The following is a 22,264-nucleotide window of genomic DNA, read 5'->3' on the forward strand; positions in this document are numbered from 1 at the left end:
CCACACCCAACAATATCCCACTTGGAGATTGATTATAGCAACTCCACCGCTGCTTCATTTGCTGGACAATGACTCCACTTTGGACCTGGTTGTTTCTCATATTCTTCATCATACTTGAAGACTAATTGAAACTGAGAAGAATCTCAGTTTCTCCCTGGTTATAACTTTTGTTAACATATCTGCAGGATTCTCACTAGTGTGTATCTTTTCCAGCTTCAATTGTCCATCTTCCAACACTGATCGTATGAAATGGTACTTGAGTTGTATATGTTTATTCTTGGAATGAAATGCAGAGTTCTTTGCAAGATTTATGGCACTCTGCTTATCACTATATAACCTGCCCAACTCCTGCTTCTTACCCAATTCATCTAGAAACCTTTGTAACCAAATAATTTTTTTACTAGCCTCTATAGCAGCAACATACTCTGCTTCCATTGTTGCGAGTGCAACAACACTTTGCAGTTTTGAAACCCAACTGATAGTTGTTCCACCTACAGTAAACACATACCCTGTTGTGCTCCTCCTATTATCTCTATCACCCATCATATCTGCATCAACATATCCCTGTAGAGCAATGTTCGAACCACCAAAGAATAATGCTTGATTTGTGGTACCTCTCAAATACCTGAGAATCCACTTCACCACCATCCAATGTTCTTTTCCTAGATTGTTCATGTACCTGCTTACAACTCCCACTGCATGTGCAATATCAAGCCTTGTGCAGACCATTGCATACATTAAGCCTCCAACTACTGATGCTAATGGAACTTTAGACATATAAGTCATTTATTCCTGAGTCTTGGGACACACCTCCTTACTTAGTTTGAAATGGATATCCAAAGGTATACTAACTCATTTTGTATTCTACATATTAAATCTTTTCAACACCTTTTCTATGCACTCACTCCAAGACAGTGTTAATTTTTGATTCTTCCTGTCTCTAGTTATTCTCATACCAAGGATTTGTTTTGTAACACCCAAATCCTTCATTGCAAATGAGTTCTCCAATTTTATTTTGAGCACATTTATTTCTTGCATGTTAGAACCTGCAACAAGCATGTCATCTACATACAATAACAATATAATATAGTTGCCATCATTTTTCCTTTCGAGATAAACACAATGATCAAAGTGACATCTAGAATAACCTTGTTTAGACATAAACCTGTCAAATTTTAGATACCACTGCCTTGGAGCCTATTTTAATCCATACAATATCTTCTTCAACCTGCACACTAGTTTCTCCTTTCCTTTTACCTCATATCCTTGTGGCTACTACATATATATCTCTTCCTCCAAATCCCCATGGAGAAAGGTTGTCTTTACATCTAACTATTCAAGATGCAAATCTTCAACTGCTACTAGACTTAAAATAGTTCTGATTGAAGTCATTTTAACAACAAGAGAAAGTATCTCGTCAAAGTCTATACCCTTTTTTTGTGCAAACCCCTTCACCACAAGTCTAGCTTTATACCTTTTTCTACCTCCATCTTCTTCCTTCAACCTATAAACCCATTTATTCTACAATTTTGTTTTACCTGCAGGCAACCTGACTAAGTCCCAAGTCTGGTTATGTGCTAAGCAGTCCATCTCTTCTTTCATGGATTGCTCCCACTTCTTCCTATAGGTTTTAACCCCGTACAGAAATTACCTACATATGAATTCTAAAACACAGAAAATAAACAATGCTAGAGCATAACACATAAAACACATATACACAGAGAATTTCCCCTGGATCCCAAAACCGGGACTACCAGATTGATTTTTCATTATGTTCCTTTCAATGTTACAATACATATTTATACATGCTGAAGCATCCAATACCATGGACTGAAAACCATCGTGTCCAAAACCATGGACAGAAAACCATCGCATCCAAAACCATGTGCGAAAATCATGCACAAAACCATAGGTAGGTCCACCCATAGAGTGGGGTTACCTGCACCCCTCAAACCCCCTGTGACTCCCCCCACTATGCAATCGGTGCAACAAAGGGGGTGCTCCGCCCCCCCTCTAACCCCTCGGTTAACTACGTGGGCTAGTCTTGGAAATAATATAACACAACCCAACATTCTCCCACTTGTTGTTTTCTTTCCACAGGGGGCCACAAGAGAGCTTAGTCATTTATCCAGCCCTGTAATGCCCATTGTTTCTCTACACCAAGAGAACTTCTCATAGCTCACAGATTTTTTCAATGCATCTACAGTATTCTTCAAAGTTTCCACCTTTACCAACAACACCTTTTTGTCTTCTATCACATCCCTCACAAAGTGATATTGAACATCAATGTGCTTTGTCTTTGAAAGATATGCAAGGTTCTTTGCCAAGAAAATTACACTTTGGCTGTCACAGTCTATCCTTATAGCTCCCTGTACTAACCCCATACTTGAACACAATCTCTGCAACCAAACTGCTTCCTTGCTTGCATGAGTGGCTGCCATGTATTCTGCCTCTATAGTTGATAGTACCACTACATATTGTTTCTTACTCATCCAACTGACTGCACCTCCAAATAGGTTAAACACATACCCACTTTTATATCTTCTCTGATCCAGATCTCCAGCCTAGTCTGCATCAAAAAAGCCACGAATATCCAACACTCTGTCCAATCCTGGTCTTCCTTGGTAGCATAAACCATAATCACTAGTGCCACGCAAATACCTGAAAACTCGCTTCACTATTGTCCAGTGCTCCTTTCCTAGTTTTGACATAAACCTGCTCAATACTACCATTGCATGTGCAATGTCTGGTCTAGTATAGACCATTGCATACATCAGGCTACCGACTGCACTTGCATATGGAACACGGGACATGTCCTCTTCCTCTTCTTGTGTCTTGGGACACTATTCAACAGATAACCTCACACCTACAGGAATAGGAACCATCACCGGTTCACTATCCTACATATTAAACCTCTGCAGTATTGTCTCAACACACTTCCTCTGGTTTAACCAGAGCTTCCTCTTTGCCTGATCTCTTTTAATTTTCATGCCCAAAATATAGTTTGCAGCACCAAGATCTTTCATGTCAAATTTGGAGGACAAATGGGTCTTCAAATCCTGTATAATTTCTTTGTCATTTCCAACCAGCAACATATCATCCACATACAAGACCAGATAAATAACACGGTCACCAATTAATTTAAATACACACAATGATCTTCTTTGCTTCTGGTGAAGCCAAGTCCCCGTATAAATGTATCAAATTTTTGATACCACATCCTTAGTGACTGTTTTAACCCATACAAAGACTTTTTTAACTTGCATACCAATTCTTTCTTACCCTTTACCACAAAGCCTTCAGGTTGCTTCATGTAGATTTCCTCTTCCAGATCCCCATGAAGAAATATTGTCAACACATCCATCTATTCTACCTCAAAATCAAAAGCAGCAGAAATAGATAAAAGTAATCTAATAGAAGTTACCTTGGCAACAGGAGAAAAAATATCACCAAAATCAATTCTCGGCACTTGGGAATAACCTTTTGCTACCAACCGAGCTTTGTATTTCTCCACCTTTCCTTTTGCATTTGCCTTCTTCTTGAACACCCATTTGTTGTCAATGGGTTTCCTTCCAGCCGACAACTCCACCAGATCCCAAGCCTCATTTTTGTGCAAAGATGCCATTTCATCAACCATGGCCTCTTTCCACAGTTTTCCATCCTCTAAATCTACTTCTTCCTTCACAGTTCTAGGATCATCATCAGTAATAGATAAAGCAAAATTTGAATAGAAAGCAGATGGACTATACCTTTCTGGCTTCCTTCTTTCTCGAACTGATCTTCTCACACCCGGAGTTTGTGGCTCTTCATCTTCTGATTCCTCCTCTGCTGTAGAGTTTGATTCTTCCTCCTTTAGCTCAAACTCTATCTTCTCAGGTTCCTTTGGTTTGACTTCATATTTAATAACATTTTTCACCTTTCTGAACACCACATCTCGGCTATACAAAACCTTCCTTGTTACTGGGTTCCAAAGATTATAACCCTTTAAACCATCCTTATACCCAATAAAGATGCACTTTTCAGATTTACTATCCAACTTGGTTCGTTTCTCCTTTGGAACGTGTACATATGCATCACATCCAAATACCCTCATATGTGAAAGAGAGGGTTTCTTACCAATCCATACCGCTTGTGGAGTCTTATCCTCCAACGCTGATGAAGGTGATCTGTTGACCAGGTAACATGTTGTCTCCACTGCCTCTGCCTAGAATTCCTGTCCTAACCCGGCACCATTGAGCATGCTTCTTTCCCTTTCCATCAACACCTTGTTCATTCTTTCTGCAACTCCATTTTGCTGAGGTGTATATGGAGTAGTCTTATGCCGTGATATACCACACTTCTTACAGAATTCTTCAAATTCCTTATTGCAAAACTCTCCACCATTATCGGTCCTCAACACCTTTATCTTCTTCTCTGTCTGGCTTTCCACTAGAGCCTTAAATTATTTAAACCTGTCAAATACTTCAAATTTCTTCTTAAGGAAATATATCCATGTATTCCTTGAGAAGTCATCTATAAATGATACATAGTACATAGACTTACCCAGTGATGGAACCTTCACAGGTCCAAACACATCATTGTGCATAAGCTCTAATATCTATTTCGCCCTCTTACCACCAGAGGGGAAACTCACTCGATTCTACTTCCCATATACACAATTTTCACAGAAATCAAAATCTAGAGAGCTATTACTCATACCTTCTACCATACATTTACCATGAAGTATTCGAAGGCCCTTCTCTCCAATATTTCCAAGCCTCTGATGCCACAGCATGGTCTTCTCTCCAGAGATGACTAGATTTTTTGCTCCACTTTCAGGAACCACAGAGCTCTTATACCCATCAACAACAGTGCTACCTTGCAACTTGTACAGAGTTCCAATCTAAACTCCCCGTATCAATACTAATGCTCCCCAAACCATCTTGCAGGTATCCTTCTCGAACACTATTTTTACACCTGCATCATCCAGCTTGCTTACAGAAATCATATTTCTAGCTAATGTAGGAATATGTAGAACACCCGAAAGTGTTCTAACCCTTCCACCTTGCAAATTCAACTTTACTTTTCCATGACCAACAATTCTAGCCTTCCTATCATCCCCCAAGAATACATCACCACCATCATATTTCTCATACTAGCAGAACCACTCTCTATGGGAGTGAAGTGAAAGGATGCACCTGAGTCAATCAACCATGCCTCATGATCTACATGTGTACTTGAAGAAGCCAAGTACACATCCCCACCTTCATCTGAGGTTGTTTTCGCCTCTGCACAAGGAGCATCATCAGATCCCTTTCCTTTATTAGGAGCTTTATATTTAAAGTCTCTTTTGTAGTGCCCTTCCTTTCCGCATTTCCAGCACACCACCTTTACAGGGTTTCCTAGAGATTTAGATCTCCCTCTAGATTTAGATCTCCCACTCGATGAATTATTTTTGTTTCTGTTCTGGGACTGTCCTCGTACAGACAAGGCATCACCATTCTGGCTTCCCATATTTTTCCATCTCATCTCCTCCCTCAGCAAGGATGAGACTATTTCATCAAACTGCAAGGCAGTTGCATTGCTACCTATTGCAATGACCAGACTATCCCACGAATCTGGTAGAGAACATAACAAACTAATGCACTTATCTTCATCTGAAATTTTGATATCAACAGACGATAACTGACTTACCATAGTATTAAACGCATTCAGATGCTCTGTCACCAAGTCTCCATCTTTCATCCTCAGGTTATACAGCCTTTTCCATAGGAATAGTTTATTCACCAAAGACTTAGATTGGTACAAAGTGCCTAACTTGTCCCATAAAGCCTTTGTCGTAGCTTCCCCTGATACATTCAGCAATATTGAATCTAAGACACACAATCGTATTGTGCTCTTTTCCTTCCGATCCAACTTCTTCCATTCTTCATCAGACACTCCTGTTGGTTTAGTACCCGGATCTACCACGATCCACTGATCTTTATCCACCAACAGATCCTCCATATTGAGTTTCCACAACTCAAAACTCTGACCATTAAATTTCTCGATCTCTATCTTTCCACTGCTCGCCATCTTCTTTCACCACCAGAATCGATCTCACTGAACGGGGTCTACCACAGGCTCGAGCGAAACCCCTCAGAAACAAAGGCATCCCCTTGAAGCCAAAACAACTCTAATACCAAATGTAGGTTTTAACCCTGTACAAAAATTACCTGCATACGAATTCTAAAACACAGAAAATAAACAATGTGAGAGCATAACACATAAAATAGATATACACAGAGATTTTCCCCTGGATCCCAAAACTGGGACTACCAAATTGATTTTTCATTATGTTCCTTTCAATGTTACAATACATATTTATACATGCTGAAGCATCCAATACCATGGATCGAAAACCATTGCGTTCAAAACCATGGACCGAAAACCATCTCATCCAAAACATGTGCAAAAATCATGCACAAAACCATAGGTAGGTCCGCCCGACCTAATATAGGGTCCAAAAACAAAATTTTATGGGGCTTTTCCCCGGACCCCATAGAGTGGGGTTACCTGCACCCCTCAAACCCCCTGTGACTCCCCCCACTACGCAATCGGTGCAACAAAGGGGGCGCTCCGCCCCCCTCTAACCCCCCGGTTAACTACGTGGGCTAGTCGTGGAAAGAATATAACACAACCCAACACTTCCTGGTTTCTATCTACACTGCTTCTTCATAACATTCTGGTTCACCAAAATTAGTCAACAATACATAATATAATGAAGGAGAGTATTGTTCAGGGGATCTACTTATCTTGGTAGATATTATAACACCACTTTCAGGTGTTTGAGGTGCTTGTTGATGTTGTGGTTGTTGTTGTTATTCTGGCTTTTGATCATTATGATTTTCATGCACCTTCACTTTTTCTGTGATCTCATCAAGCACTGTGTATTCTCTATTTTCTTTTTCCTATTTCTTTTCTTGCAGCTGATCCTTATATAAAACCTTTTCATTGAATATGACATATCTGCTTCTAATGATTTTTTGTTTTTCATAATCATAAAAGTGATAATGAAAATAATTAACACCATATCCAATAAAGGTACATTTCTTTGATTTTGCCTCAATCTTTGTTCTATTTTCTTTATTAATGTGGACAAAGGCTTCACAACCAAGAGTCTTTAAAAATGAGTAGTTTTCTTTTTTACTTGTCCATGCCTCCTCTGGAATACCACCATCCAAGGAACTTGAAGGCCCTCTGTTTATTAGATAAATAGCAGTATCTATAGCTTCTGCCCAAAATTGTAAAGGAAATCCTACATGCAATCTCATGCACCTTGCACGCTACATGATTGTCTTGTTCATCCTTTCTAACACACCATTTTCTTGTGGTTTTCCTGGAACTGTCTTCTCTCTGTGAATTCCATTCTATGAACAGTACCTATCAAACTCTTTGCTGCAATATTCACCTCCATTGTCTGATCTAAGACACTTCAACATTTTTCCTGTCTCATTTTCAACCAAAGCTTTCTATTTCTTGAAAATATCAAATACATCAGATTTATTTCGAATACAATAAATCCAGGTTTTTCTGGTTGCATCATCAATAAAAGTAACATAATAATGAGAGCCACTGGGAGATGATACCTAAGCAGGTCCCCATACATATGTATGCACAAGCTCTATTTTTTCACTCTTCTTTTCTTTCCCAACTCTAAGGAATCTGACTCTCCTCTGTTTTCCATAAACACAATTCTCACAGAATTTTAAATCAACATGCTTCAAACCTGGCAACAAATTTCTTGAGTGAATAATCTGCATCCCTTTCTCACTCATGTGCCCAAGCCTATGATGCCACAATGTCGTATCTTCTCTTATCGAGGTTAAAGTTTTAACAGAATTAGAAATACCATTGCATAAATACAATGTACCAACCTTTTCTCCTTTTGCTATTACCAAGGCTCCTTTAGTGACCTTCCATGCTTTATCTATAAAAGTAGTCACACAGCCTTCACCTCCCCACTTCCCTGTTGAAATCAGATTTTTTCTTCAAATATGGAACATGCCTTACCTCCTTCAATAGCAATTGATTTCCATTTCGTTGTTTCATGAAAACTGTATCCATTCCAATAATTTTACAAGGTTTATCATCACCCAATCGAACCTGTCCAAAATCTCCTTGAACATAATCATGAAAATGTTTCCTATCAAGTGTGGCATGGAATGAGGCCCCTGAATATACCACCCAAGAATCAATAATATTTTCTAATGAAAGAATCAAAGCATCTTGCAACACATCACCTGTCACATTCGCTTCATGATTGTTTCCTTGTTGCGCGTCTCCTTCTTTTCCCTTTCGATACTTGCAGTCTTTCTTTCAGTTTCCTTTCTTCCCGATTTCCAACACACTATCCCTGATTTGGACTTGGATCTGCCTTTCCTTGACTCACTGCAATATCCTGGGCTCTTTCCCCTTTCCATTTTTCTTCCCCTAGTCTTTGCAGTCAAAGCATTACCTGATGTCTCACCGGAGCTTTTCCATCGCATTTCCTCGCTAAGGATTGCATCGACAACATCATCAAACTTTAAAGTACTAGATCCAGAGACAGAGTTACTAATGGCCATAACTAAACCATTCCAACTTTTTGGCAATGAGCACAGAAATAACAGAGCCCTAAATTCATCATCAAAATTTACCCTTACAGAACTTAACTGACTGGTAACTGTATTAAATTCGTTTAAATGATCAGCAACAAATCCACCTTCTAACATCTTCATATTAAATAAACACTTCATCAGAAATACCTTATTTGAGGCCGAGGGTTTTTCATATAGTTTGGCCAATGCCGACATTAAACCCTCTCTTGTCATTTCCTTTGAAATATTAAAGGCTACCGACATTCCTAGGCATAGCCGTATTGTTCCAAGTGCCTTTCTGTCGAGAATATCCCATTTTGTGTTTGTCATACTCGTCGGCTTCTTTGTCTTTCCACTCAATGGTAGGCACAGATCTTTCTGATACAGATAATATTCCATCTACATCTTCCATAGCTAGTAGTTTTGGCCATTAAATTTTTTAACCCTAGACCTACCATCTTCCACCATTGCTCCCACTTGAACTAGGAACCCTTCTCTCCTGCGAGTTTATTAGCCAAATAGACCTTTGGCTCTGATACTAGTTGTTAGAGAATTATATATTACAGAGCAATGGAACCCATAAAATATATTGTAGAAATATAAACACAGAAAACACATAACACAAGAGAGACACAGATATACGTGGTTCGCCCAATTTGGGCTACATCCACGGAGAAACAACCAGTCCTTCCTTTTATATTATCCAGCAAAATCAAGAGATACAACCTACAACAAATCCGTTGTAATTCCCTCTTCGATCTCAATCTCCTCTCTCTTCCTCACTTAGAATACAAATCTACATAGATGCAATACAATTCCCTCATATATAGTGAGGGGTTGCCTTCTAGGGAAAAAAAAAAACCCTAAATTAAACATACCTTCTACCATCAGATCTCCGCCTAATGAATGGCCCAGATTGACTACGAAATTACAGCATTTTAAAAGGATTTTTTTTACATCAATTTTTAGCTTCGGGGGTGCTGCCCCCGATCCCTGCCAGGGGGGCTCCAAATAATCATCGTCACCCTCCCCTGGACCCCCTTGGTGGCATACATTTTAAGGGTGGCGTTTCTGCCACATTATGAAATGGGGTCCAATGCGGCGATACCTTTGAATAAGGAAGATAATTAGGATCCACACCCAACACTCTCCACTATGATGAAGTGGCCTAATAGTAACACAAGACCTTTTTATGTACTCTTGAAGAGGGTTTCTATGAAACTCCTAAGTATACTCCTCTTTTTGCCTCGCTAAGGACTTTAGTCATCCCTCAACGCTAGACATCATAGCTACTGACTTGGAACATACTACTCTAAGCTCCTCAATTTTATTGTTCTACTGCAAGATGGTGCCTTAGAAAACCTGGATTTTTGCTTTGACACCCTAAGATTGGTCCTTAATTTCTCAATCTTCTCCTAGTGGATACCATCTGAACATTTTGGAGCTTTGTTGGATGCCACTGCATCTACTTACACCTTGTCAATGGCTAGACCCAAAGACAGATGCTCAAATACCATGACCATGACTCCATCTTGAGCCTTCAACTGGCTCTCTAAATATGGCTCATTACACACACTGTGCCTATCGTCCTCCTCATTCCTTTTCACCTATGAGTGCTCTTCATGTTAGATAATCACCAGTGGTCCATTGATCAGGTGCTCAGTATTTAACTCAAAAACAAAAGTTCTCAGAATGGCTCGAAACCTGAATGACCGTGTCCGTCTCAAAAAAATGATCCTAATGGAACTCATTTCACTGAAAATTGAGTTCATATGAGGAAGTTATTGAGTTTTGTCCGCTTTTCTAAAGAAGAGAAATTAAAAAAAAAATGCATAGTCACTGCACAGTCAGCAGTCTGTATTGCTGACATGGCAGGTGACTGTGCAAGGTCAACAGTAGTCAACATCCAGTCATAGCTCGCCAAGTGTCATGCTTTGGTTCATTTTCAGGTGTGTTGACTGGCATAATATGATTGGCTTAGAACATACCAATGAGGAGGGGACAAGTGGTAAGCTCGAAGGCCACCACGTGTCCCTCCCCAAAGGTCAGCTCGGCGTGCAGTGCTTACCAAAAATATATGGTAGGCTAGGGCATCGAACCCGGGACCTACACTACACAAACCACCAAACTTACCGCTATACCATACATTAGTTCTTAACATGTATAGAATTTTGCACATATTTATTGTTTAACAGTTTTGGAGTTGGGGGTTAGGAGGGCTAGCCCATGAACCAGCCCTCCCATGTGAACACGATAATCATCAAGCTACATAATGGCTAGCAGCCAGCACTAACGATGCCAAAATAAACCACGACCCGTAATGGTTAATGCCACCTGTTAGCGCTTGAATTTGGCTTCAGGCTGAAAAAGACAAAATCCAAGGCAACATCAAACCACTTAGCCTCGTAGCTAGCCCTACGGGGACAGGAGAGGGCTCTCTCCGGGTCTATCTCGGCAAAAGGTCTTCAAAGGGCTGAGATGACCAATAAAGAACACTAATTTTAGGCTAGTAAACTGATAGGGAAAGTTTGATTTTAAATTTTTAGGGTTTTGTTGGAAAGCTGAGCACGGCAATTTTGGGTGCGGGGATGAGACACAGTTTTTGCAGAGGTCTTTTTGGGGCAAGGTAGGAGATTGTCTTGATGCCTTTGAAATAAGTGAATGGATGGATATGACCGGTGAGGAGCTAAGGAGAGCAAGAAACCATCGAGAGTTCTCCTTAAACAGATGAAAACATAGATATTAAGCAAACTTAAAGGCAGAGCATAGAAACCATGAATTCTACCTTAACACTTCATTTACTTAATTTGCAGAAGAGAAGAGTAGGAAAATGATACACATAACAAACTTACAAGTACATGAGAGAAACACACCATCAACACAAATCACCACAGGAATCCCAAATAGTGCTGCAAAACCCTGGTCTTTCCTTTGCCAAAATTGCAGAGATACAAAGAGTAATACAGTCTAAGCTTATCCCTCAAGAGTCCAACCATGAAAATGACTAAGAAAATACATAATATAGGCAAGCTAACACATTCCCTTGCCTCTAGGGGTCGAGCTCATCATCCTAGGAGCTGTTTCAACCAATTCTAAACTGAGCACTATAATCTAGGCAATCAAAACAACTTGCCTCTATAAGCTAGGAAACCAGTTCATTCATTAATTTTTTGCCATTTTATGAATGAATCTTCTAGAATAGGTAAATAAGTGTCATGTCATCATGAAATTACATCAATTACATCAAGGAGGATGAAAAATCCCACCAAAAAGTCAAAACTGGTCAAATGCTGCGTTTTCCTGAGCTGAAGGTGAAAAATTGAGAAAATGTCCTGATGCGTAGCGCGCCATTTCTCAAAGCGTAGCGCGCCTTTGAGCCCACTTTTGGGGCACTTTCCGGCATCCAAATGAGGCACAAGTGGGCTGGTTGGAAAGGTCTGGAGGTCTACTTTTCCGCTCAAGTGGAATTTCTCAATTTGGTGGCCATTTGCCCCTCCAAAAATGCAATCTCCCAAGACTGCTTCCTGTGTGTCCAAAAAGTGGCAGAAGGTCATTTTTTGCTTGTTTTTTGACCTTTTGAGGGCCCAAACCTCAATGAAATGTCTTGGCAGTGGCTGAGAAAGTGTAATTTGTCATGAAAAATCCAAAAATGCTGAGTTTTTGTGAAATGGACCTCCCCAACTTAAGGGTAGCGCGCGGCGCGCTACGCGTTGAGGGCAAAAACCTGTTTTTAGCAAAAAAAATTCAAAATTGACCAAAATTGCTCCAAATTTTCTGAATTTTGAGCTGAGGGTGTATCATTGAGCACCATGCTCCTTCAAGGTGGCTTCAGCCAAAATCTGAAGTGGATCGGGCCTTTTCCTCCATTTTAGTGCCTTGGCCAAGCGTGCTTTAAGTACCTTCATTTTTGCTTTGCACACATGCATGCGGGCCCAATAATGATTTTTCATGTGGCGGAGCATATCTTTGTCCCTGTTTGCCTTGGCTAGAAACCTCTCTAAATGAGTGTTCACCCGAATGAGCATAGACCCTTGCTCAATAGGTGTCAAATCACCGGGTCTCTTGCGAGCCAAGTTCCGGTCTTCTCGGATCCTCCGCAACTCATCAAGAGTGTGTTCATCCTCTAACTGCTTGTTGCGCTGCTCTAAGTATGTGATTGTCCAATTTGCCATTTCCAACTTTTGCTGCAACAAGTCATTTTCAGCCTTTTGTTGCTGAATGATCTCCTTTAGCTCTAAGCTAGGAGAGCTGATATCAAGGTCAACAATATCTATGTCCGGATCACCTGATGGCCCCTCATCAATCATGGGCTTCTTGCCTCTCTCTTGTACCTGTGCTTCCGTCAAAAGCGAGGCCCCTTCCACCTGATGTGGAGATAACACTCGCTGTGCTGGCGAAGAAGGCGAGACCCCTTCCACCTAGTGTGGAGATAATACTCGCCGTGCAAATGCACATAAGGCCCTGTGGCCTCTCTGATATGTAACACATGCTGGAGTGCTGACATGCTCGGGCTCTGGAATGTGAAACTGCTGTGAAGGCCCTCCCTCATCATGGACAATCTCAGGAGGTGGTTGTGGCACCATGAAGAAGTCGCGAGAAATGAAATCCTCCCAAGCAATACCCTGCTGTGCCAACTGATGCATCACTATGATCTCGATCAGTGCATAATGATATATACTTTTGTGTTGCTGTGTGGGGTTCTTCCTTTGCACTACGGGCACCATCTTCTCTATATTTCGTCACATGAAAAACGGAATGTTCATCATTCGTACTCGGGTGAAATGCATCAACAAACGGATATGGTACGAATATAAACATGAAAATCTGCCCTCACAAGTGAAATAGCGCATAATGAGCCTCATCAAGGGTGCATACTCATCCCTTAGGAATCTGAAAGGAAAAACAGCAGTTAGGTGTCTCATGCATCCGGGTTTGATGTATGGTTGATAATGAAATTTGTCTAGCTACTTGCGCTTGTTCCACTCCTCCCCAACATTTGGTATCCCGGTGGCTTGAGCAACAATTTCAGGTGATAGAGTGAAATCCACTCCTACAAGATTCACATGACCATTGTGCAAATGTAGGACAAACAAGCGGACTAGTTCTCTGTGATGTTGAATTTGTGAGATTCGCTCACAATATCCAAGGCATGATTGATACTGAAAACATGTCATTGCAAGTGGACAAGCTTGCAAATGAGCCAGAGAAGTGGGCTCCTCCCTGACATGCCGACCACCCTTACCACCCTTGTGATGCCTCCTTGGCACTTCTACCTCCGGTGTTGAATCACTGTCATAAGTCTGCTGATAATTTGATTCGGTTTCTGACATGGTTTTGAAGGCAAGATGACTGAAATGTATTGCTGACTTTGCACCTAATTAACTGTTGTTTGACTTTTTCAAATGCTCTCACCAAGGGGACATAAATACAAGGGAATTGTTAGGGATAGGGGAACATGAGGGAATTAGGGACAATAAAGATAAAGAAGGAATTTAGGGAAAGCAACATGGGAAATCACAAAATTGTGGGATTTTAAGGTGAAGTGGGGTTTGGGAATTTAGTAGGTTTTAGGAATTTTAGAGAGAAGAATTATGAAATTTTTGGGAAAATTTGAAGGAGAATGTTGATGAAAATGAGGGAAAAGAGGGATCACAAATGGGCAACCTTGGACAGCAAAAAAAAAAAACTTGAAACCCTAGCACCATTAAGACTTTAAATCTTCCACATCAAAGTAGGGTTTTGACTTCTCATTTTCATGGCATTTAATCATATTAATTTCTCATTCAACTTGCAAAACCAAATCAAGCCATGGAGGAGAGGCCTACCTGCAATTGCTTGAGAGAAAAGACGATTTGATAGCTTGCTGACAGTTTTTTGGTCGAAAAACCCAACGCGTAGCGCACCTTGCCCAACGCGTAGCGCCCCTCTGACGCGTAGCGCATGTGAAAATTTGTTCTGAGAAAGGCAGCCTGATGCGTAGCGCGCCCCTGACGCATAGCGCGCCCTCCCTGATGCGTAGCGCGCCCTCTGAAACTGCCCAATTTGCTTAATGACTCATAAAATCACCTTTGCAAAGATTCACTTAGCTTGTGAGAGGAAAATGAGTTGCTAATGAAGAGTGATGTGCTTTTATAGGCTTCCTTTAGATTTTTATTTGCCCAAAACCCACTTTATAATGTTTGAATGTTGACACTTTTTTTGAATTAATTGGCTCTGACTTTTGGTTTCTTTTCTTTGAAAAATTGGTTGAAATGATGATTTCTTCTGAAAATTTTTGAAGGGATAGCTTCCAAGATGCTTTGGCAAAGGAGACCAAGGCTGCGCTTCAACATTTGGAGAATTTGAAATTTTTACAATTTTTACAAAAACAAGATAAAGACCTTTGTTTTTCAAAAACAGAGTTTTGAAAACAAGGTGAAAATCTAGCTGTACAATAGTGAGAATTATTGAAATGATGTTTTATGAAGGACATCCCTCTGGCCTGCTGGTCCTTTATGACCTCTCAAGACAAAAATTGACTCAACCCTAGACCTAAGACCTCAAAACTTAAAGCAAGATGAATGACCCTTTGAAGATTTTATTAATTTAAACAAACCTGAACCAACAGCGCCAAACAAGAGGGGAATAAAAGACACAAACTCCGTCCACCAGGATTATGGCATGCCTAACGGAATGCAACATGATCACACTGATGGGACACCTAATCATGAAATGCAAAGAGCTTTGATCTCTGGTGGAGGGCTACTAGACCGACTCTAACATTGGCTCCAATGGGGATGGTAGCTCCTTGGAGATGCCAAGAACCTCAGACCTCTGGGAGAGCAGACCAGTGCTTTCAACCATTGGGCGATGGAGTCATTATTTACTCATTTGACACAAACTCTGACAGCTTTAGTGACTGCAGATTTGACTGAAAATTGGACACAACTTTGACCCAAACTAAGTCAATTGTGGACAGAAAATGGATTGATAAAAACACCTTGACAAACCTCAAACCAACCAATCTTCATCTTCAGAATTATAGCCTTCACCGCGGGCCCCAGACTGAGGATGAAAGATCAGTACACACATGCGATAAAATAAGAGTAAAACGGTATGTACAATGATGGTGACAAGAACAGAAAATGCTCAGACATGGTACCTCTTTAGCAGCCGACCATTGATCGACCCTCCAGGATAATCATCTCTGTTCATTTCCTTGAGAAGAAAAGCATTTTGGCCATGATATGCTGCGATCTTGTAGGGACCCTTCCATAAATTGTCAAATTTTCCGTGCTTCCCTTTGTCTTCATTCCGAGAATCCCACCTCAAAACCACATCATCTATTTGGAAGTCATCTGGTTTTGCTTTCCTGTCATAAATCTTCTTTATGCGCTCTTGCAACTTGAGAGTATTGTGAAGAACCTCCTCCCGTGTCTGCTGTAAATGAATCATTTGATTAATCCACCTCTGCATGGGATCTTCCTCACTACCAGCTTCTTGAAACAATTTGACCACCGGAATAGCGAGCGAAGTAGGAAACACTGCATCTGTCCCGTACACCAACTCAAAAGGAGACATGCCAATTGACTTTTTCTGACTTACCCTATCAGCCCACAGTGCATTCACTAACTTTTTATGCCAGCTCTTCTTATTGATTTCCAGCAACTTTTTAATGATATTTACCAAGGACTTATTTGAAGATTCTGCCAACCCATTTCCTTGCGGATGGTAAGCGGTAGAATGCCCCAAGCTGATATTGTATTTGTAGCAAAAGTCAACCATTCTCTTTGATTTGAATGCTGTTGCATTATCTGTAATTAACTTACTCGGACAGCTAAAACGTGACAGTTTATTATTTTCAAGGAAAGAAATAATTACTGCATCCGTGGCCTGCTGGGTGGGAATGGCTTCAATCCATTTTGTGAAGTAATTTGTAGCTGTCAATATCCATCTATGCTGTCCTGATGATGCCGGATGAATCTCGCCGATAAAATCCAAACCCCACTACTGAAATGGTGCGCTGACTTCAATTGGTTTGAGAGGCAATGGCTGTAATTTCTGCTTCCCTTGAAAAATTTGGCACTCATGACAATTCTTGACAGCTTTATATACATCTGAAAACAATGAAGGCCAATAAAAACCTGCCCTTAGGATCTTATTTGCTGTAGTCTTCCAAAACAAATGGCCCCCGCAGTCACCTTTATGAAAATCTTCCACAATTGTTTTGGCTTCCTCCTCGACCAAACAATTCAGCAATATACCACCGGGGTCTTTCCAATATAGTGCAAATTTGAGGATGCAAAACTTGGTTGCTTTCAACTTCAATGTCCTACTTTTATTTCGAGGCATCCCGAGAGGTGAAGACAAATTTTGAAGTACATATATAATATCAGCATACCAAGGAGAAGAAATAAAGATGTCAGATACCTGTTGTGCTGAATTCTCTTCATCTTCATCGGACATGGCAGCTATCAAATTGATATCTAGGATGTGGAGATTTGTTTCAGCCATCAATTTGGCAAGACCTTGACCTTTGATCAGCTTAGTGGGTTTAATTTCCACATCATACTCTAATAATGCAGCAATCCATCTACCCCGCCTTCCTTCCAGTTCTGCCTGTACTAAAACATCCTTTACTGTTGTGTTAGGAACATATGCAATAATGTGGGAATTCAATATATACACACGGAAATCCTTCAATGCCTTCACAAGCGCAAGCACTTGTTTTTCGATGATGTTATACTTCAATGCTCCATCCCTTATAATACAGCTGAAGAAAGCAATAGGCTTCTCAACTCCATCTCTTTTTTGCATTAGTACAGCTGCCAATGTGTGCTCAGAAGCAAATGAAAATAAAATAAAATCTTGTGTGTAATCCGGACTGATTAGAGTAGGGGCTGAAGATAGAACCAACTTTACCAAATTGAAAGATTTTACCGCCTCTTCGGTCCACTTTAGCTGGCTATCCTTTTTCAGCATGCTTGTGATTTCTCTAAGATGCTCGGCTAGATTCAGAATGCAGCGACGCAGAAAATTCAACTTACCGTTAAAGGACTGTATTTCTTTTTTGTTCCGAGGCTGCTCGATTTGCTGAATAGCTTCAACACGTGTAGGATCTATACGGATGCCATCTTTGGAAATGATGTGGCCCAAGAGCTTGCCTTCACTCATGGTGAAAAGACTTTTCTTTGGATTCAGTGAAATACCATATTTTCTGCACTTTTGAAAAACCAATTTCAAGTGATATAAATGTTCTTCATCAGATTTTGAAAATACAGTCAAATCATCAAGGTAAACAACTAAAAAGACATCTTTCTCGTTGGCAAAGGCCATATCCATCGCACGCTGAAAAGTGGCACCTGCATTTTTCAAACCAAACGGCATCTTTGCATAATGAAATGTTCCCCATGGAGTAGTGAATGCATTTTTGTCATGATCATCCTCATTTACCAAAATCTGATTGTACCCGGAATAGCCATCGAGTAGCGACATCCTTGATGCTCCAACTACTCGCTGCAATATATGATCCATCTTGGGCAACAGATAATTGTCTTTTAAAGACACCTTATTCAAATTTCTAAAGTCAATGCATAAACGGATCTCACCGGTCTTCTTTCTTATGGGTACCAAATTGGATATCCAATCGGAAAATCTGATAGGTACTATGATTCCAGACTTGTACAACCTATTCACTTCTTTTTCTATCAATGGAAGCAATTTAGGATTGATTCTCCTCAACTTTTGACGGAAAGGTTTCTGATTTGGCTTTATAGGAATAGTGTGCTGAATGATATTAGTGTCATATGTTTTCAGATTTGAATAATCCCATGCAAAGACATTAGAAAACGAAGATAACAATCTGACATACTCCTTCTTTACCTTTGGTGACAATGATTTTGATAGCTTTACCATCTTGGGATTCTCAGCTGCTCCAATGTTTACCTCTTCAACACCTTCTTCAGTGGGTCTCAATGTCGGTTTGCGGGCCACATCATCTTGATCAAACAACTCCTCCAAAGGAATCAATCCTTTAGGAATAAAATTGTCCTTAAGTTGCAGCACATCCATTTGATTTACTTCATCTGGTTCTATATCTATGGAAACGTCTTTAAACTCACCTTCAATCTGCAGAAAATCTTTAATTTCTTCATCATCCTGGAAGACTTGCCAACATCTTTGATTATCCAGAACCGTGGGGCGGTGTTTCACATAAATCTCAAATTTGTTGCTGGAATTCATTGGAATTTTTAAGTTACTTGCTGCCTTGGCCAGCGCATCCGCAACACCATTTTGTATGCGGGGCACACATGTCAAAGTATGTTCAGAAAATAATTTCAGAATATCTAGGACAGCATTTCGATATGCCCTCATACGAGGATGCTTGGCCTGAAATTCACCTTTAACTTGCTTTATCACCAACTCGGAATCACCATAAACTGCAATCTTCTTTGCTTTCAACTTGCGAAGAATTTTAAGGCCAGCAATGAGAGCCTCATATTCTGCCTCATTATTTGAACAATCGAATGCTAGTTTATAAAAACACACTCTCACCTTGCTTGGGACTTTGTCTCGGGTAGAAAAGGGGCTTCGAATCCACACACCAATACCAGCACCATCGCTGCCCACAGCGCCATCGAAATCCATGGTCCAAAGACCATCTTCATCTTCTTCGAACTGCTGAAACTGTGTTGCCTCTGTTTTTTCTGTTTGCTGCCCCTTAGCTTCAGCTGTTTGTTTCATGGCAGCTGGCTTTTCTTCTCTTTCCTTTTGCAGATCTTCTCTAAAATTTTCAGTAATCTCTGGTATATCCTCTACCTGAACTAACTGACTATCTATCTCATTAAAATTATCAGCAAACAAAACAAACGACTCCAAATCTGTATGTACATAATTTACAGGATGATTTATTGGCTTTTCTTTGCTAGTTATCATGTATTTCATCTTTTTCTCCTGATATATCTTTCTCATTTGACCAAAGACTGGAATTGTAGCATAAGAAAAATCTAGCTGAAGTGTACCTTTCAACTTAGCTCCCCAAGACCTTGAAAGCAACATACCAAAACGTGGAGGAATATCCGCCACAACCACATCCATCAATACATTCTTAGCTGGAATTTGATCTAGGCTTACCACCAAGTCCTTGATCAATCCGATACACTTTACCCGGCTGGAATCAAATGAATACAAATCATGATATTTTCTTGTGATGTCTAATCCCAGCTTTTCCATGATTGCTTTCAGCATCAAATTATGCGAAGCACCCGAGTCAAACATAGCATTATGTAAAACATACTCGTGCAACCTCAAACTGATATAGAAGGGAGGAACATCATTTTCTAGAGACTCACCATTTAAAGCAGGTCCAAAAATTAATTACGGCTGATCATCCTCTACATTTACCGTGTCAAGCATTGGATCAATATTCAAAATTTTGGAAATTTGACCTCGGTAGCTGGTGTTTTTCATGATTTCAGTCAATGTAATAGACACTTTTAGCTTTGAAATTTCATTCTCCAAACTAAATGTTGAAACCTTTTCACCTTCTTTGGCCGGGACTTCTCTTCTTTCAAATTTATCCCTCATTATGCTTGGTGGCTGATTTACCTTATCCGCTGAAGATGATGGACTTGCTGGGGGATCAATTATATCTTTTCCTTTTTTCTGTGGGGAAGCTGAATCATTTTTTGCTGAAGTATCTTTCTTCTTCTGAATGGGATTTATAGGAACAGCTCGATTTCTTAATTGTCTCTGCTGAGCGGACAAAGCATTGAGATATCCTCTTTGGTACTCCTCCGATTCTTCCTCAAGTGCTGCATCATTTGATAAGATATAATTCTCATCTTGATGGATGATGGAGTTTCTCACAAATTCTTCTTCTTCTGTAATATAGGTAGGCAAATCATCAGGAGTGAAAAAATGATTTTCCTCCCCGATAGTATCACCTTCATCCTCGGATTCTTGGCTAACAAAATTCTGCTGAAGAGGAGGTTTTATTTGCTGCTGAGCTGCTAACTCTTGTGCCCTTGTTTCACGCTGCTTAATTCTGTATTGTGGCTGCTGCGGACCTCAGAAATTAGGATTGCGAATCTGCGGTTCCGGCTTGTCGAGATGAGCGTTTTCAAGCATCCTTTCTACCTTGCGAAGGAGCTGATCTGATGTAGAAGCTTCTTCTTTGATTGTCACTCTTTTTTCGGCTTTCATCCTTGCTCTTTTATCATTCAAATTCGCTTCAACACTAACAGCGATTTTCTGCATATCCTCCAAGGTAGGCGGATCTCTATCTCGCAGTGAATAAGCCATCTCCGGATCAAAGCCATCCGGGAATTTGAGAAGAGCTGATTTTCTAGATGGTCTTAAATCATCTGGAATAGCATTGTAAACTGTGTTAAATCTGATAATGTAATCCTGGACAGACTCACCATGATTGCGTTTGAGATTGTTGTACTCGGCATTGATCTGAAGTGGATCCTTTCTGATTTCCCATCAATCTAGAAACTGCTTCTGAAGTTCATCCAATGTGGGTATGCTTCTAGCTGTCAAACCTCTGAACCATTTTCTTACTTCTCCTCCGAATGTTTGCACAAACAAATGCATAGTTACATCTTCTTCATCTATCTCATATAGATCAAAGAAAGTTGCCATTTTGTCTACATGCTGCTGAGCGGAAACACCTTGAGGAGTGCCATCAAACATGGGAATTTTACTCTGATAATCAGTTGGCATATCATGCATATTTTGAGGAAGAGCAAGAGGGGCAAACTAGGCAGCCATTGCTTTAGGTAGATTGGGTCTAGGAGTAGTAGGTGGAGTAGGTGAATGAGGGGTATAGGGAGGTGTAGGTGGAGGAGAAGCGATCTGGGATGAAGAGGGAGAATTAACTGTATATTCAGGATGTGTGACTATAGGGGATATAGAAATAAAAGGAGGATTGGTCTGTTCGTGTGGAACAGAAGCCGTGATAGTAGATCGAATATTGACAGATATAGTTTCGAGGAAATCAGCAAGATTAGTGACTTGGATATCTGTCTGAAGGTGTCTTAGGATGAAATTTTCAACCAATTTATTGTGTCTCTCGATTTCAAGGGCAGCAGCAAAATCAGGGTTGAGAACTAGAGAATCAAGTGCACTTTCAGATTTGGTTTTGAACAGGGACAACTCAAAACTCTCGTCAAAATCAATGTCTTCAAGATACTTAAAAATAGCTGGACATGAGTGAGATTTGAATATACGACTAGAATCTGAAGCCAGCTTGGATATCAAGGAACAAATAGCCAATCAGCCTGTGAAAACTCTCAACTTATCATCAAAAGTTTCAGAGTTTACAAATGTACTGGGGTAAAATACAAATGAAGTGTTGTATTCACAAGCTCACGGAGATGGACTGAAGCAGCGTTTATCTACTTCCGCTTATGCAAAGCAAAAGCGTTTCAAAGGCTACCTGGCATAACTTCAGGCTCCGTCTAAGACTTATGAAATAAACACATCAACCCACAAACAAGTTTTTCTCCCCAGTATGGTCGCCAATATGTTAGTGCTTGAATTTGGCTTCAGGCTGAAAAAGACAAAATCCAAGGCAACATCAAACCACTTAGCCTCGTAGCTAGCCCTACGGGGATAGGAGAGGGCTCTCTCCGGATCTATCTCGACAAAAGGTCTTCAAAGGGCTGAGATGACCAATAAAGAAC

This window comes from Pinus tabuliformis, chromosome 6 (assembly GCF_031772625.1).
Source record: "Pinus tabuliformis cultivar Carrire ecotype Pingquan chromosome 6, CPIR1, whole genome shotgun sequence".
Taxonomy (NCBI): Eukaryota; Viridiplantae; Streptophyta; class Pinopsida; order Pinales; family Pinaceae; genus Pinus; species Pinus tabuliformis.